The 16,638-nt window shown below is 44.3% G+C and overlaps 1 protein-coding gene across 11 annotated transcripts in view; it reads left to right on the forward strand.

Annotated features, from left to right (window-relative positions):
• Positions 1 to 16,638, forward strand: part of PRKG1 (protein kinase cGMP-dependent 1) — a 368,725-nt gene that overhangs the window by 124,985 nt on the left and 227,102 nt on the right. Inside the window, exon 1 of one of the 11 annotated variants that reach the window (XM_064429934.1) lies at positions 6,246 to 6,371. The exons of the other annotated variants lie outside the window; for them this stretch is intronic. The gene's annotated coding sequence lies outside the window, so the exon portion shown is untranslated. Of the gene's footprint in view, positions 1 to 6,245; positions 6,372 to 16,638 lie in introns of those variants that run through there. 11 annotated transcript variants of the gene reach the window in all.

The raw sequence follows: 16,638 nt of genomic DNA on the forward strand, positions 1-16,638 counted from the left end.
GAATGGAGCTGGGAAGGGGCTGAGGGAGCTGGGAAGGGGCTGAGGGAGCTGGGAAGGGGCTGAGCCTGGAGCAAAGGAGGCTCAGGGGGGACCTTGTGGCTCTGCACAACTCCCTGCCAGGAGGGGACAGCCAGGGGGGGTCGGGCTGTGCTGCCAGGGAACAGGGACAGGAGAAGGGGAAAGGGCCTCAGGCTGGGCCAGGGGAGGCTCAGCTTGGACAGCAGCAGGAATTTCTGCATGGAAAGGGTGCTCAGGCCTTGGCAGGGGCTGCCCAGGGAGCTTTGCAGTGCCCATCCCTGGAGGTGTGCCAGGAAGGGCTGGAGGTGGCACTCAGTGCTCTGGGCTGGGGACAAGGTGGACTGGCAGGGATTTTCCAGCCTCAGGGATCTGGGGTTCTGTCACTCCTGTGGGTCTAATGTGTGGGAAATCTTTGGGGGAGTTCCCCTGTGCACATCCATCCACACTGAGCACAGCCCTGCCTTTGGGATGTTTATTCCACCAGTATTAAATCCATTTATTCCCCATGGAAATGACCTGAGGCTGTCCTTGGGCATGGAGGAGTCTCCAAATATGCAGGGCATCCTCAGGGAGGATGGCTGGAATGACATCAGCTGCCTCTGCAGTGAGCAGCTCACACAGGAATTCTGCACTTCTGGGGGGCTCTTTGGCTGATCAGCACACCAACCAGCCTGGTGCCAAGCAGCAGCACAGCAAAGGATGTTCAGGGCTGATTAAAGAGGGAAAAAAAAAAAAAGCTCTTTATGTGAACTTGGGGAAGGGTTTATTCCATGGAAATCCAGAGCAAACCTTCAGAAATGTTGAATTCTCAGTTTGAATGGGAACAAGAGGGTTCTGCATTATTTGTGAAAACAAAACAAAACCCTCCAGTCAAAAGTTGATTTTTTTGAATCATAGAAATCAGTGATCATTCCTGCAGCTTTGTACTTATGTCATGTAGTGGTTTTTTTTTTGGTTTTTTTTTTTTGTTTTTTTTTTTTTTTTTTTTTTTTTAAACTATCCCCAAACAAGGCAACATTTTCATAGCTTTGTTGGCCTCCCAGGCAAACCCTTCAGTGGCCCAGGTCTGATCATCATGCATCCACCCCAGCTCTGTGGGGAGAGGCAAATCTTGTGTTCCTTCTGACAATTCTCCTTTTTTTCCCATTGAAATGATTCACTAACACAACACAAAAAGCCTGAATTCTTCAAAAAGCTTCTAAAAGAGGCGCTGGACTGCTTGAGCAGTGGCTGGGGCAGGAGTTTCAGTGCTTAATTTCTATTTTCTCTGGCTGTGCAGTGAGCTCCATGCCCTGGGGGTTCCTGAGCAGAGGTGTGAAGTGGTTTGTGGCTGTACAAGTATTCTCCTTGCACACCCTGGAGCCCTTTTCCCACCAGCACTGTTTAAACCGTGTGGATTTCTGCTTTGGAATAATTTTGCAGCACAAGACATCTGCTCTACTTGAGGAAGGTTAACATACAAGGGATTAAAGACAAAGGTCAAATCTAGATTAATTTTTCCCAGATTCTGGAGGAAAAAAATAATTTTCCTCCCTTTTCTCCCTGGAGCAGAGTGGAGACCAAATTGCATCAGGGGGAAGCTGTTTGCTTTTCCCTGGCTCGGGGGAGAGCAGGGTGCTGCTGAGGGCAGGGGGTTTTCCTTGGCCCTGAGCTCTGGGCTTGGGGCTGTGGGGAGACTCTGGTCCCTCTTGGGGCCATCCCGAGTGTCCCTACTCTCCGTGCTGGCTCACCCTCGTTTTCCTCCTCCAGGGGTCACAGAATTCCAGAATGGTTTGGGATCTTAAGGAGGATCTGTCTCCATCCATGGGCAGGGACACCTTCCACTGTCCCAGGCTGCTCCAAGCCCTGTCCAGCCTGGCCTTGGGCACTGCCAGGGATCCAGGGGCAGCCACAGCTGCTCTGGGCACCCTGTGCCAGGGCCTGCCCACCCTGCCAGGGGACAATTCCTAATTCCCAATATCCCATCCATCCCTGCCCTCTGGCACTGGGAAGCCATTCACTATCTCCTGCCACTCCAGACTCTTGTCCAAAGCCTCTCTCCATGTTTCTTGTAGCTCCTCCAGGCCACAATTTGATCACCCAAAGCTTCTCCCCTCCAGGCTGAACACCCCCAGCTCTCCCAGCAGAGCTGCTCCATCCCTCTGATCACCTTGGTCCAACGTGATCCTTTAAATCCCAGCAATCAGAGGCTTTGCTCCATCCTTGCTCTCCAGAAGAGACATTTTCCTGGTGATGTTTAACCTGCATCTGTCCATCTGTTTCACTGCTCTGCTCTGTGCCCAGCAGTGTGTTCCTGCTGTTGTCCCTGTGCTCCAGGAGCTGCTGATGTCTCAGCATGTGGCTGTGGCTGTGATTATCCCTCACTCCTCGGGCAGGAGCTGTTTCCAGCCCCCTGCATGGGGAGCACGAGGCACTGAGACAGCTGAAGGGACACGCTCCATTAGCAGCTGAAATTTGCTGATCCCCCTTAAATTGTTTTCTAAAGAGTTTTCATGTCGCTGTTTTGTTTTCGTCAGCAAAAGGGCACAGCGAGAAAAGTCTTTGCTGCTGGCATTTCCCACTGGTTTTCACAGAATTCAGAGAATTCACAAAATGACTGGATTGGGTTGGAAGAGACCTCCAAGATCATCGAGTCCAGCCCAGCCCCAACACCTCAACTAAACCCTGGCACCCAGTGCCACATCCACTCTGTTTTAAACACATCCAGGGATGGTGATTCCACCACCTCCCTGGGCAGACCATTCCAGAACTTTATCACTCTTTCTATAAAAATCTTTTTCCTAAAATCCAACGTGCATTTCCCTTGGCACAGCTTGAGACTGTCCTCTGGTTCTGTCAGTGCTGCCTGGAGAAGAGCCCAACCCCAGCTGAGCACAGCCACCCTTCAGGGAGCTGCAGAGAGTGATAAGGTCACCCCTGAGTCTCCTTTGAGAGAGTTTTTCTCTGCTCAGCTGGGCAGGGGTTGGGAAAGGGCCTTCAGAGCACAACAAGGCTCAGTTTGGGCTGCAGTTCCAACACATGGACCTGGGCAAGGCTTGCATTGGGTTGGGGCCCTCAGCACGAGGAGGATGCAGATCTGCGTGAGCAGATCCACAGGAGGCCACAAAGGTTCCTGAGGGATGGAGCAGCTCTGCTGGGAGGAAAGGCTGGGAGAGCTGGGATTGTTCACCTGGAGAGGAGAAGCTTTGGGGTGACCAAATTGTGGCCTGAAGGAGCCAAGAAAGATGGAGAGAGACTCTGTACAAGGGATGAAGTGATAGGACACAGGGAACAGCTTCCCACTGCCAGAGGAATGATGGGATACTGGGAAGGAATTGTTCCCTGGCAGGGTGGGCAGGCCCTGGCACAGGGTGCCCAGAGCAGCTGTGGCTGCCCCTGGATCCCTGGCAGTGCCCAAGGCCAGGCATTGTGGCTTGGAGCAGCCTGGGACAGTGGAAGGTGTCAGGGACGGAACTGGATGATCTTTCAATGTCCCTGCCACCCCAAACCATTCCATGATTCTGTGTTTTATGGATGTGGGAGATGAGGTGGAGACCACCTTCTCTTGATAGGACCTCACAGTCCATTCCTTAGGACTAGGGGTGTCCTCCTGGCTGGATCTTCTCTGTTTGTTTCTTTTCATGACCTCTCCCCTTCTGTAAACATTTGGAATGACATTGGTGACCCAAATGTCCTGGGCTGTCCCCTCCTGTCTCTCTCCATCCTCTGGTTACATTGAAGGCATCCATGAATCCAGCATAAAACAAGATATAAAAGGGCTGGATTTCTAATTTCTTTTCCATAAAGTGCAGCTTCTACTAGAAAAATCACTTTTTTTTTTTTTTCCTGAAATTCCCTTAATTTTTCAAGTAGTCCCAAGCATGTGGGCAAGAGCACGAGGAGCCTCTTGTCCCATCACTATTCCTCATTGCTGAGATCCAGGGAAAAGAAAAAAAAAACCAAACAACATTTTTGCATCTCTGCTGCTTTGCTTTTATTCTTCAATATTTTCAGACAGGAATATTGCATCCTTAGCTGGTGTGTGAAGGTGAGGGAAATAAACCCAGAGAGGAACGTGAGGGGAATTCAGTATTTTTGAGCTGTGAAAGGTTTGTGTGGCTCTGCTTTCACCTTTTGGAAGATTGAAGAAAATCCTGGAGAAATCCAGGCTTTTGTGCTGGACATGGAGGATCTGCTGGAGGGGTGTGTGATGGGGACAGAGATCCCCAGAAATCTAAGGAATTATCCCCATTTTTATTGCTGCTTCCTGATTTTTGGGTGTTGCTTCTTTCATGTGCCTAAAATGGGTGCTTTTCCAAGTAAAATCACAGAATTCCTGAGGCAGGAAAAGACCTCCCAAAGTCCAACATGTGCCTGATCTCCACTTTTTTTTTTTTTTGGTGGATATTTGCAGGAATGAGCTGTATCCAGGTGGGAATTGTACTCAAAGAAATGCCAGGCTGGATGAAAAATTAACCAGAAATAATTCTATATAATTTATTAATGAGCTGAACCAGCAGCAAGAAGCTCTTGAAGGAATATTTGGACCACAGGTTTGTGTAAATCCATACCTACTCCCACAATATCCCCAGGAAAAGCAGCTGTAAATTAGAATTATTGTAGTTATTTTTCCATTAATGCAGCCAGGCAGTTATTTGATCCTTTTGACAAAGGAAAATATGCTTGGCAAAATGATTTGGAGATGGAAATACACTGGCATTTTTTTTATTCTTTGGAGCTAAGTGGCTCATGCTCTTGTTTCCACCTCAGCTTTTGTTGGAGGTGCTGTGGAACGTGGAGAAAAACAACCCCAAAATCCTTTCATGTCCCAGGGCTGATTTCCTGAAGTGTTGCTGCAAAGATTTTTTTTCCTCTTTTCATCTCTTTTCCTAAAAACCTGAGGTAGCCAAACCTTTGTCATCTTCTCTGTTTTTCCTGCAAATGACAGCAGCACTGGGATGGGTTTTTTTTTTTGAAAGTGAATTTCTTTGTCTCCACTCAGAGACAAAGAGCCAAGGAAAGGCCAGGATTCCATCTCAGAAAGAGCCACAATAAATATACTGTTGCAGGATCAAAAAATTCTTTTTTGTCTATAAATAATAAACAGCCAGAAAAGTAGCAGAGATTTCTATAGGATCTTTAAATATCTCTAGGAAAGTCCTGGCAAGTTTTCTAATGCATGTTCCTTTTTGAAATTGAAATAAATACATTTTATGCTTGCAAGCTCTGTGCCAGAACTGTACAGAAATGTGAAGGAAAACACGATCACAGCTTTCAGTTTGTTGTAGGTTCTTAATTCCTGTGGAATGAAGCAACAAATTCCATGGAATGTGTGTTCCATATAGCAGAGACATCCGTGGTAACTCGTGCTTTTAATTCAATTAGTGTTTAATCAAGACTATTAAAACTTTTTTGGAAATTAAACTGGAAAAACCACAGCAATACCCACCTCACTTTGAACTGGATAATTATAATTATGGGGAAGCTGAGGAATTTGAGAAGATCCCCCTTTTTAATGAGCTGGATGGAACAGCAACAATCAGAAATATTTAGGAATATTTCCTAAATCCTGGGGGAAGGAAGCTGATCCCAGCTGATGCCAGAGGCAGGAAAACTCTGGAAAGGCCGGAGCTGACTGGTCAGGGCTGAGATGTTCCCCCCAGAATTCCCAGATGTTCTCCCAGGGAACATTTTTGTTCTGGAATATTTTCATCCTGATAATTTCTGTGCCCTTATTCCAGCTGGAATGGGAAGCAGCTTTTGGAATTTGGGATTTGTCAGCCACGTTCCTTGGAGGAGATGCTGCTGCTGTTGAACAGATTTGGGTTAATTTGGCCTGAACCAAGCAAAATGTGCAGAGTTCTGGGCAAGCCCTGAGGAGGACTTGGGAAGAGTCTTTACCTTTTCTCTTCTTCTTTACCTTTTTCTTCATGAGTTTAACTAGTATTGTGTAACTGGATAAAAAAGTCCACATTGCGAGTCCACAAGTAATTAGTTATTAAATTAAAAGTAAAAATAATTTAGGTGTCAATTCTTAATTAGACAGTTTATCCTTAGAAAGCCTTGTAGAAAGAAAGATACAGCTCCATTTTTTACTTATTAGAATAAGGTACTGCAAAACTCAGAGTTTATCAGACTGTAATATAAACAAGAACTAATAAACATCTAAGTCCAAACAAGAAATACCATCTCACACTTTTAATCCCAACCTTGGCAGGAAAAAGAAACAAAGAATCCACAGTTACTGAGTGGGGACTGCCTGAATCTCCCTTCCTGTTGCACTGGGGGGTTTGGGAGTTTATTTCTGAGCTTGAAGTGCCTTTCCTTGGAGATCTTTGCTTTTCCTCTGCTTTTCTGACCAAGCTCCAGACAAGGTGAGGTGGAATTGCCTTCTTGAGACACATTTGGAGACTGTAGAAATCCTAATTTTTTGTCCCTGTGAGACTTATTAGACACAGATGGGAATTTTTCCTAGTTTTTGACTCATTGCTGCACTTGTTCCAAGACCACCAGCTTTGGATTTAATAAATAAACTGAAATTGAGAAAGTTCATTATTGACATTTAATAAATAAATTGAAATTCATTAATTGAGAGCAATTACTGAAGTTTTCTCTAGAAGAAGTTATTTGGGATATATAATTGTTTGAATGATTTTTGGGACAGGAAAAGTCCAGGATTTAAATATTGTGATGATTCCTGTTGCTGGAATTCTCTGTTTAGGGAAGGGAAAGTGAAGCAAAATTTGGATTCTCCTTTTTGATTCCCTTTCTTTCAGTAATAGCAGATATGGAAAAGCAAAGCTCGGACTTGCAGGGTAGAATTCTAATTTTCTATTAAACAGGAATTGAAATCATCAAGTAAAAATGCTTTTCCTTGAAAAGCAGCTCTTATTGCTGAAATAAAAGCTTCTAATTTATTTTCCCGAGGGCAAATACAGAGCTTGCTTTTACTTTGATCTTTGGATCTGCAAATAATTTTCCTGGAGGTTTTTTTTTTTTTCATTTAATAACATTTCTTTTTCCCCACACTGCTTTAAAAGGGGAAAAAAATGGGAAACACTATCCTAGGGGACAAATCCTGAATTTTGGAGGAGAGTTTTCCATTTTTAATGGGATATTCCAGAGGCTGTGGAAGGGATGGAGGCAGAAAGAAAGAAAACAAGGAAACATTTTTCAGGTGAGAGTCATTGCAAGAAACTTTTGGGTTGATTCAACACAATGAAGTTGTTGGTGAGCTGGCAACACGCAAGGGATTTTTTTGGGGGGGTTTAATTCTGTATATTCTACAAATTTCAGGGATTTGGGCTGTGTTTTGGATAGCTCTTCACTCTGAATTACATGGATAATCTCAGGAATGTGTCTCAGGAGTAGAAGTTCACCCCTTTCTCAGATTTTCCTGTCATTTGGGTTTTTTCCATGTTTATTTGTTGGCAGCATTCATTAAAGTGTCATTTTTTTCAAGTCCCTCAGTGGTGGGAATTGAAGGATGGGAATGTATGAGTGGAATGGGGCGTGTAGGGAAGAGCTGGGGAGGTGGAATCTGAGAGGAAATAACAGGGTTGGGAGAGCTTTTGCTTTTGTATTTTAGAATTTCCCACAAAAGTTTCTGAAGGAAACAAATTCCAATCTGCAGATCAGCACTGACAGTGTGAATAACCAGCTTTTCCTGGAGAAAAGGAATTTATTTGTTTGTTCCAAACTATTTGGGAGTAATTGCTGCACGTGACCATGAGAGAAAACAGTTTTCATTCCACTTGTGTAAATAACAGCTTCTGAAACTTGAGTTTTCCTGGGTTTTCATGGCAATCAATATTCACAGGATGCCTTTCAGCTGGGCCATGTGGGGAATATCCATCAGTATATGGGAATATCCATCAATATATGGGAATATCCATCAATATATGGGAATATTCTCAGAAGTGGAGTTGCTGTGTGACAGGAAAGGAAGCTGCTCCCTGGTAGGAAGGGGTTTGGCATCTCCCCTTATTAAAAACAACAAATAAGAAATATTTTCTGTGATGGATCTAAAAATGTGTGGAGCCCATGGATAGCCCAAATGTGCCATGTGATCCCAATCCCATCATTTCTCACCAAAACACAGCAAGCACAAATCAAAATCTTTCTTTTGAGCACTTTCTCCCTGAGTTGTTTTGAGCTCTGTTTGATGGGGATTTGGGCAAAGTTGCCTTTCACAACAAATCATTTGCCAGGGGCACAAACACTCCAAGAAACCCTGAATTTGCTTCTCTGCATGAGAAGTGATAGCCACAGTTCCACTTGTTCTTTTTTCCCCTTTGTGTAAGAATTAATTGGAAGTTGGAAATTTTGCTGGGAGCTAAAACACAATTGGGTTCTTAATTATGATTTTTTTTCTCCCCTCTCTCCATTTTGCTGCTGAACAGCCCTCAGTGCTCTGGCACGTGGCTGTAAAGTGGCTTTCAAAGATGCCTTCTCCTCCTTCAGTTGCTCAGGAATCATTTTCCTCTGCTCCTCAGGTGCCTGGGATTGGTTTTGAATAGCCTGGGATCCATGGGAATGTGTTGGATTATTCCCACTGTGTTCCCCTAAAATTCCTTTTGCTTTTTCTGTCCTGTTGTGTGGTGGAAAAGGGGATTAACCCCAAATATTCTCCTTTTCATTAAATCTCATGAGGCCTTTGCGGGCATTGCATATCCATTGGAATTCTTCCTTTAGCTGGGCAGCCAAGGTGGGGAGCATGGCCTCAGCTTGTGCCTGATTTTTGGGAATTTTCCCTGATTTCCCTTTTCCCTGATCTTCGGGAATTCCTAACGGCAGCACTTGGCAGCAAGGATGAAAACTCTGCAGGTAGGAACACACAGCAACTGCTCCCAGATTGTCTGACACCACTACAGCACTGCTGGGAATTTAGCCCAAGTGTGTTCCTTGTCAAAAGCTTCCCTTTTTTATGCTGAGGAGCAGGGGAATGCTTGATTTATTGAAAAACAAGACTATAAAATAAGAATATAAAATTCTTTCTGGAAGGTAAAGCTGCAGAGCAGAACCCCACATTGGTTTTACAGAACAGAACTGTTCTGCTGTGATGGAAATTAGGTTAAACCTTTGGTTTCAGTTCTGCACTGAAAATTGGGAGGCAGCTCCTGCCCAGTTTGTTCAGCTGAAGAGAAATTCCCAATCCCACCCAGTGCTGGAAATACACTGGGAATACTTCTGGGCCTTTTGTTCACATAAGAATTTATCTGGTTTCTACCTCCAAAATGACACTTGAACATCAAACCCTGGGATGCTCAGCCAAAAGAAACTGGAATTTTGTTTTATTTTCAAGGTGACAGCCACTGTCACTGCAGCTGAAGTCAATCCAGCTGGTTTGTGTTGCACAACCTCCAGCTCCACATGAGGAACTTCTTTTCCATGAGCCCTGGAGCAGCTGCCTGGGCAGGGTGTGGATCCATCTCTCTGGATCCATCCCAAGCTCCCCTGGAAGTGCTGCTGTGTCACCTGCTCCAGGTGACCCTGTCTGCACTGGATCATCTCCAGAGGTCCCTTCAGCCCCAGCTCTCCTGTGATTCTGGGGAATTAAGCAAGATGAAGCCACATCCCTTTTAAAGCCATGGAAATCCAGCTCTCTAAGGTGACCATTTCATAAGATCCAAGTCTTTAATCCTGCGATGATTCCCAGGGTTTCCAGTCCTGCAGCTTGGGCTCAGTACAAGATTTTTGCCCTCAGTTCCTGCTGGTGAATTTCCTTATCACAGACTCAGTAAAAGAAATACCAGTTTCATTTCCTGCATCTTTGGCAACTGTTGATGCAACCCATGTGGTTTTTTGCCATGAGGAATGACCAGAGCAATTATATCCTTCCTTTGCTGTGGAAATACTGATTTTTTTTTCCCCAATATGTCTGGTGTGGTTGTCACTGCAGAAGCACCTGGGCATGTGAAAGGGGTTTTGGTTGCAGAATCCTACAATGACTGCACTGTTCAAACCTGCTCTGGCTGCTGAACCCAAGCCTTGTTCAGGAAAGGCTGCAGCAGCCTCCTGGAGAGCCTGAATAAAACCCTCTTTACTTGACTGTGAAATAAGCAGAGCAAATTTCAGAAATGCCCTTCAGCCCTATTTGTTTTTGTTCTAAAGTTGATTTAGGTGTATACATACTAGAGACCATATCATTCATTTGCCAATAAAAACCCTATAAACCAGCCCTGTTGGAAAGCTTTGCTGGTTGTGTGAGTGTCTCAGTGTAGGTGGAAAAAAGTCTGGACTTAAATATATAATTAGTTCAAGAAGAAGGGATGATTATTTCTGGCAAGAGGTAAATAAGGGCCTTCTTATTTCAAGGTATCTTTCTTTGGAGGAAATAAAAGCATTGGTTTTAGGTGCTTTGGGGTAAAGGCAATGATGAATTTTGTTGGAAATGTGTGGGTTTGTAACAGCAGCAATCCCAGAGTGGTTTGGGTTGAAATGGACCTTAAAGACCATCCAGTGCCACCCCTGCCATGTCAGGGACACCTTCCACTGTCCCAGGCTGCTCCAAGCCCTGTCCAGCCTGGCCTTGGGCGCTGCCAGGGATCCAGGGGCAGCCACAGCTGCTCTGGGCACCCTGTGCCAGGGCCTGCCCACCCTGCCAGGGAACAATTCCTTCCCAATATCCCATCCATCCCTGCCCTCTGGCAGTGGTGAAGCCATTCCCCGTGTCCTGTCCCTCCATTCCTTGTCCCCAGTCCCTCTCCATCTTTCCCTTCTCCTCCTGGCACTGGAAAGCCACAATCAGCTCACCCAAACCAGGAATGTCTTGCGTAAATTCTGGGTTACAGAGCTGCTTTTTTCCCTCTTCTCCCTTTCTCTGAGAGGCCTCAGGCAGCTTGGGAACACTTTGTGTTTAGTGGGAAGGAAAGTGTGGGTTCTAAAAGTGAGTGTGGGTGTGGCCAGGAAACCCTTGGAAGCTGCCTGCTGGTGAAAAGGAGTGTTATGCAGCTATTTCCCTGAAGTGTGATCTCAATTTGCCTAAAGTGCTCTTTTTTCTCTCTCTGCTAGAGTTGCTGCTGGAAATGTTCATTATCTGAGGCAGTGTGAGCCCTCAGAGGTGTTTAAAACTTTGGTGTCCCTGCTCTCTGCTGCCCAGATATATTTTAGATCCATTCATTCTCTTAAAGGCTCCATTTCCACATGGACAGTTGTTCTGGGAAGTGTCTGCAGAGCACGCCTCATTAATTGGTCTAAGTGCTTCTATTTTAACGAGGACCAGCAGTTCTGAGGGCAGGAGCTCCATTCCCTTCTCTTCTGAAGGCACTGGGAGTGTTCTTGCTGTGTCCTGCTGCTCCAGTTCCTCAGGGATGGTGCTGTCCATGCTCCTGGCAGCTGTGCAGGTGAACCACCCACAGCTCTCTGAAAGGAATAAAAGAAAAATAATAAAACAACAAATCTCATCTCCTCAGCTGCACTAACATCTTCCTGTGGTGTTTCAGGAACAAAAGGGTGCTAACATTTCCCACAGCTTTGATCCCCCTTTCCCCATGTGGCATTCACATTCTTTGGAAAAATCCCTTTGCCCAGGATTTTTCTCCTGGGAAGCTGAGAGGCCTCGGAGAAAAAGGAAAACAATTCTTATCTCATTTGCTTCTCCTGTGTTTTACTCATGTAAAATGTGTTTAGAAATTGTTTACCCACAAGTGATTGTTTCATTAAATTCTAGAGTGAGTTGTTTTCACTCATTGGCCAATCAAGACCAAACAGTGTTGAAACTCTAAGAGTCACGAGTTTTCATTATTATCTTTTTAGCATTCAGTAAGTATACTTTCTGTATTCTTTAGTGTAGTATAGCATTCTTTAATATAATATAATATAGTATTATAAAATAATAAATTAGCCTTCTGAGAACCTGGAGTCAAATGCACCATTCCTCCCTGCCACGGGGGTTGTTGCAAATACAACATCCCACTGCCTGCTGGAGATGGTTTGCCGGGCTTTGGCCTCAGTCTGGGGCTCTGCAGAACCACAAAGATTTTAGAGGTGTGGGATTGTTAATTCAGGTGGTTTTTGGGAGCTGTTTGGCACACGGGGAAAATAAAGGTGTGAAAAACACGTTCACTCTCTTGTGGAAATTTAAAAAAGTGTAATAAAGGACAATAGGAAATAAAGACTGTAAAGCAAAAATTACAAAAATTACTATGGTTGGGTGCATCTTGGCACTCAGCCAAGAGCACACCTCTTATTTTGGAAACAAAATTCATATATTTTGTTTCTTTATATTTTATTTATATAATCTTTATGTATTATTTAATATATAATCTGTAATCTTTATATATTATTTCTCTTACATCATCCTGTTACACAATTATAGACAGTTATGCATAGCAAACTTTTTTTCTCTAAACTAGTTTATATATTCTAAGAACTCTTTAGTATGGCTCTTCTTTGATTTCACTTTTTTATGTGTGTTCTTTGGTTGTGGTTTTAGTTTATTTTCATTACCTTTAGTTTTTGGCCTTTGGTTTGTACTGTCTTCAGAGGGTCAGTGTTGATAGCTGGTATATCTGTAGTAGGTGTCTTCATTTGATGTTATCTTAGTAGGCATTTTAATATCGGCATACTTATATCAGCTGTTTCACTACCATGTCAGAGCTTAATTAACAACACCTATATAACAGAACCTATATTTTTATAATAAAGTTACTTTAACATATAAAACTACCCATATAAACTTAATTTTAATATTTGTACCTTTGTTACAGATACATTAGATGATATTATGTATCTGTAACAAAGGTACAGGAGGACATGTCCAGGCAAGTGCTTGAATCACTTGTCAGTATCTGGGATATCATGTTTGGAGGCAGCTTTCCAAATGTTCAGGATCAGAAGGATGTTGATCTGTTTTTTTTCCCAGGAGATAATTGTTGCAAGAAAGAAAAACATTAATGCAAAAGGTCAGCTTAAAGTACAGTTTTAGTCCATAATATAATGGACAGAAGGGACATTTTTGGGGGTAATTTGGTTGTTCTGGCTGTCCTGGCTGTGGAGAAATGGAAAATTCCTGGTGTGGATATCCAGGAGTGGAGTATGCAAGTGAGCCCCAGAGGCTGCAGCCATCAGTGCTGCCCCAGGAGGGCTCCTCCTGCTCTGCAGATCTTGGGTGGGAAACTGAGGAAGCTTTCATTTCCATCCCAAATCTTCTCCCTGCTCCTGGGACTGCCGTGCAGGACATTCCCACAGGGAAATCTGGGAGCAGCTCTGAGCCCCCAGCAGCAGCAGTGGGGTAGGAAACACTGAACAGCTTTAGCAATTACCAGTTCTGAATCAGCCAAGAAATGAGAGTTAACACCATCTATATTTCAAAAAAGTACCAAGGGACCCCTAATGAGACATCAGGCTCTTCCCTCATCCTGCAAACAGCTCTTCCCAGCCCTGCTGCTGCTTCCCAGCAGATTCAAAGGGAGAAATCCAATTTGCTGGGTTACAAATGCCATCCCCTGCAAGAACAGAGAGGTTTGGAAGGCACCACCTTTGAGATTTGTATCTGTGGATCCTTTGCTTTGGAGTGGCTGCTGTGAATAATAAATAAATCAATCAGTGGCAAAGACCAAAAAAAGCTGAATATTGGGCTGTTTGGGTTGATTGTTGTGTTCAGAAACATTTTGGAGGTGCTGGTTGAGCCTGCTGGGTTTGAGATGTGCTTTTAATTCCCATTCAGCTTTGCAGCAGCAGCAGCAGCCAATTCCCATTTCCTGCTCCCCTTCCCGTGCCTGCAGGCAGGGCTGGATGTGGTCCTTGGGCTTGTTCCCACAGGCAGCAGTGTTGCCTGCAGGTTTTTATGGCACTTCAGCTAAAAGCTGATGGAAAAGCACAAAGGAGGGACTCTCCCAGAGCACAAGTACCATTAAAATTGCATTTTCCACTCCTTTTTGTCCTGCCCTCTTCCAGCAGGGCTGGAGAGGCATTCCTGAGCTCTGCTGAGGCTGCAGATGTCCAAACCCACTGCCATGAGGATGTGCTTAGGTGCTATCATTCTTCTCTCCTTTCCTGTCACTTTGCCTCCATAATAATCTTTTTTTTTTTTTTGCTGGACAGAACAGATGAGAGATTTTCCCTCTGGCTTGTGCAGCTGAGGAGGTTGTGCCACAGACCAAGGGCAATTTTTGGTGCACTTGGTACCTGCCACGGGATCAAAGTGACCTGGAGGGAATCCATGATTTACTAACTCATCTTTGACATTCCCATTCTTTTTCACTATTTTTTTTTGTTGTTTGTGTGATTTTTGTGAGTTGATCTCTTTGGTTCTTTGCTAAAATATCTCCTCACTGGATGGGGGCTGGGATTGACACTTGATCACCAAACCCAGCAGGGTTGTAGTCAGGTTTTGCCCCTCAGTCATAATTAATTTCATATTCAGTCAGAATGAAAGTGGAATTATAGAAAGCCTTTGGATGACGGCTGGAGTGTTTGCTTCCCCTAGCTGGCATTACAATAAAATAATAATTGAAAACAGGTAAATCCCCCTTGGTAAATGGAATAAAACATGATCCATCACCTTTGATTCACCTGCTCTTGCACACACGGGCTTCAAATCAAAATCCTTTGTATTTGCAAGTGCTTCCAGCAGTGATACAGAAATTTTGGAGGAAACCCAGCAAATTGTGATTATTTCAAAGCAGATTTCTGTATTTCTGCAGTGCTGTTCTCACAGAACTGAGTCTGAAAACATCTCAAGCCTTTAAATCCATGGAGTGCCCAGGATGAGGTTAGGGTGGACCTGTTTGATTCTTCATTGACACAAACCCCACATGTTGATATTCCTGGAAAAAGGAGGAGCACCCCAGGAACAATGCCTGGTCATTTTTGGGAATGTTTTCCCCTTAAAATATCTCAAGAGACCCAAGGAGGTCTCTTGGAGACTCCCATGTTATGTGGAAATCAAGAAGGGGAAGCTGAAGGGTTCTTCACCAGCCTCTGGAACAAGTACTGAGCAAAATACTCAGAGTGTCACAGAATTTACTGCCCAAAGTTCAAGAAAAGAGAAAAATGTTTGTTCTGAGCCCTGGAAAAAGCTGGGGAAGGTTCTGTGTGTCCATGGGGAGGGCAGGTACAGCTCTACCTGATGGAGAAATTAAAGGGCAGATGGCTGCAAAGATCTGCACAGGTGTGGGTGGCTGGTGCTGAGCTTCTGGGCCAGTATTTAATACAAAAATAGGATGAAAATAATCACCAGAGGTGACTTTTCCCACACACTTTATGATGGTTTTCCCTTTCATTTCACTGCTGAAAGCTCTTCCATGAGGGTTTTATGCAGAATGACAGATCCTGTTTGGATTTACTGTTTAGTGCATGCTTAAATTAATAGCAGCCTGGTGACACAAGTTAATTACATTTTAAGCCATTATTAATGTCCTCTAAAGAGAAACATCTCCTCTGCATTAAATTCTGCTGTTTAACTGCTCCTTGACTGGTGGAGATGGCCTCCTCCAGGAAGTCCAACAATGGGTTTGGGATGCTATAAATTGGAATTTTGTTGTTTCATGTTGCTTTTCTTCCATTTGCATCCAGTGGGTGTTTGGACTGCTCAGATTTTAGCAGCCAAGGAATTTCTGTCATGATCTGCTGGGATTTTTAGTTCAGATTTCCACCACTGGGTTTTCTTTGAAAAACAGTTTGTTCCCATCAGCATGTGATAAATAAGATAAGGAAGCACCTGGCAGGTTTTAGCATCTTCTTCTATTTTCTGCTCAGCGGTGACTGATACACTTTTCGTTCCCTTATTTTCCCCCTTTTCTTCACTGTCCTGCAGTAAATTACTGTAATCCAATTTTGGGCTGTATTGAATCACAGCCCTGTAAGGAACTGGGTAAGGCAAAGGAGGAGAGGAGTACTTTGGGTTCCAAAGCTTATAAATCCCTGGGGGAAAAAGATCCCCAAGCTCCAGTGAGGAATGGTTTTGTTGCTTTAACAGAGTAAAACTGCCTGGAAAATCATCCCAAAAATTGCTCAAGGGAAGGGTTATTTTCAGGGAAATAGCCTGCTTGAAGTACTTCTTCACTCTTTTTTTTTTTCCAAGAGAAAAGAGGATTCCTCAGCTCTAAGGAACCATCTAAACTTGTCTGCTCTTGGGATCATCGTGGCCCTCACATATTCCTGAGCCTCAGGAATTTTGTTGCTGCTGCTGCTGCAGTGTGTTCCTCACCTGGAGGCTTTAATATCTGCCATCTGTCAGCATGCTTCACTCTGATTTCTGTTAAATGAGGAGAAAAAAGCAGCCACCAAAAGGATCAGTGGCTTTTATTGTTATTAATCACATCTGTGGAGTCAAAAACAACAGAGGAGCTGCTGTGCAGGGCGGCTGGGGGAGAGTCTTGGATCCAGGCAGCAGCAGGTGGGAGAGGGAATGTGGGACTGGGAGAGGGAATGTGGGACTGAGAGAGGGAATGTGGGACTGAGAGAGGGAATATGGGACTGGGAGAGGGAATACAGGACTTTTTTGGCACTTTGGGCATTGAATGAAGTGTGAAGGCTTCAGATTTTGGTGTTGGCCTGACCTACTCTGTCAGAAAAAGGATGGTGCAAGGCAGGGAGTCATCCCAACTCTTGGAAGGACATGGTGTCCATCTCCTCCCCCATGTGTGCGAGCACACAGCAGTCTCTCAACATCCTGACTCTGAGCAGAGTGAGGAG

The sequence above is a fragment of the Passer domesticus genome, chromosome 8, assembly GCF_036417665.1.
Source record: "Passer domesticus isolate bPasDom1 chromosome 8, bPasDom1.hap1, whole genome shotgun sequence".
Classification (NCBI taxonomy): Eukaryota; Metazoa; Chordata; class Aves; order Passeriformes; family Passeridae; genus Passer; species Passer domesticus.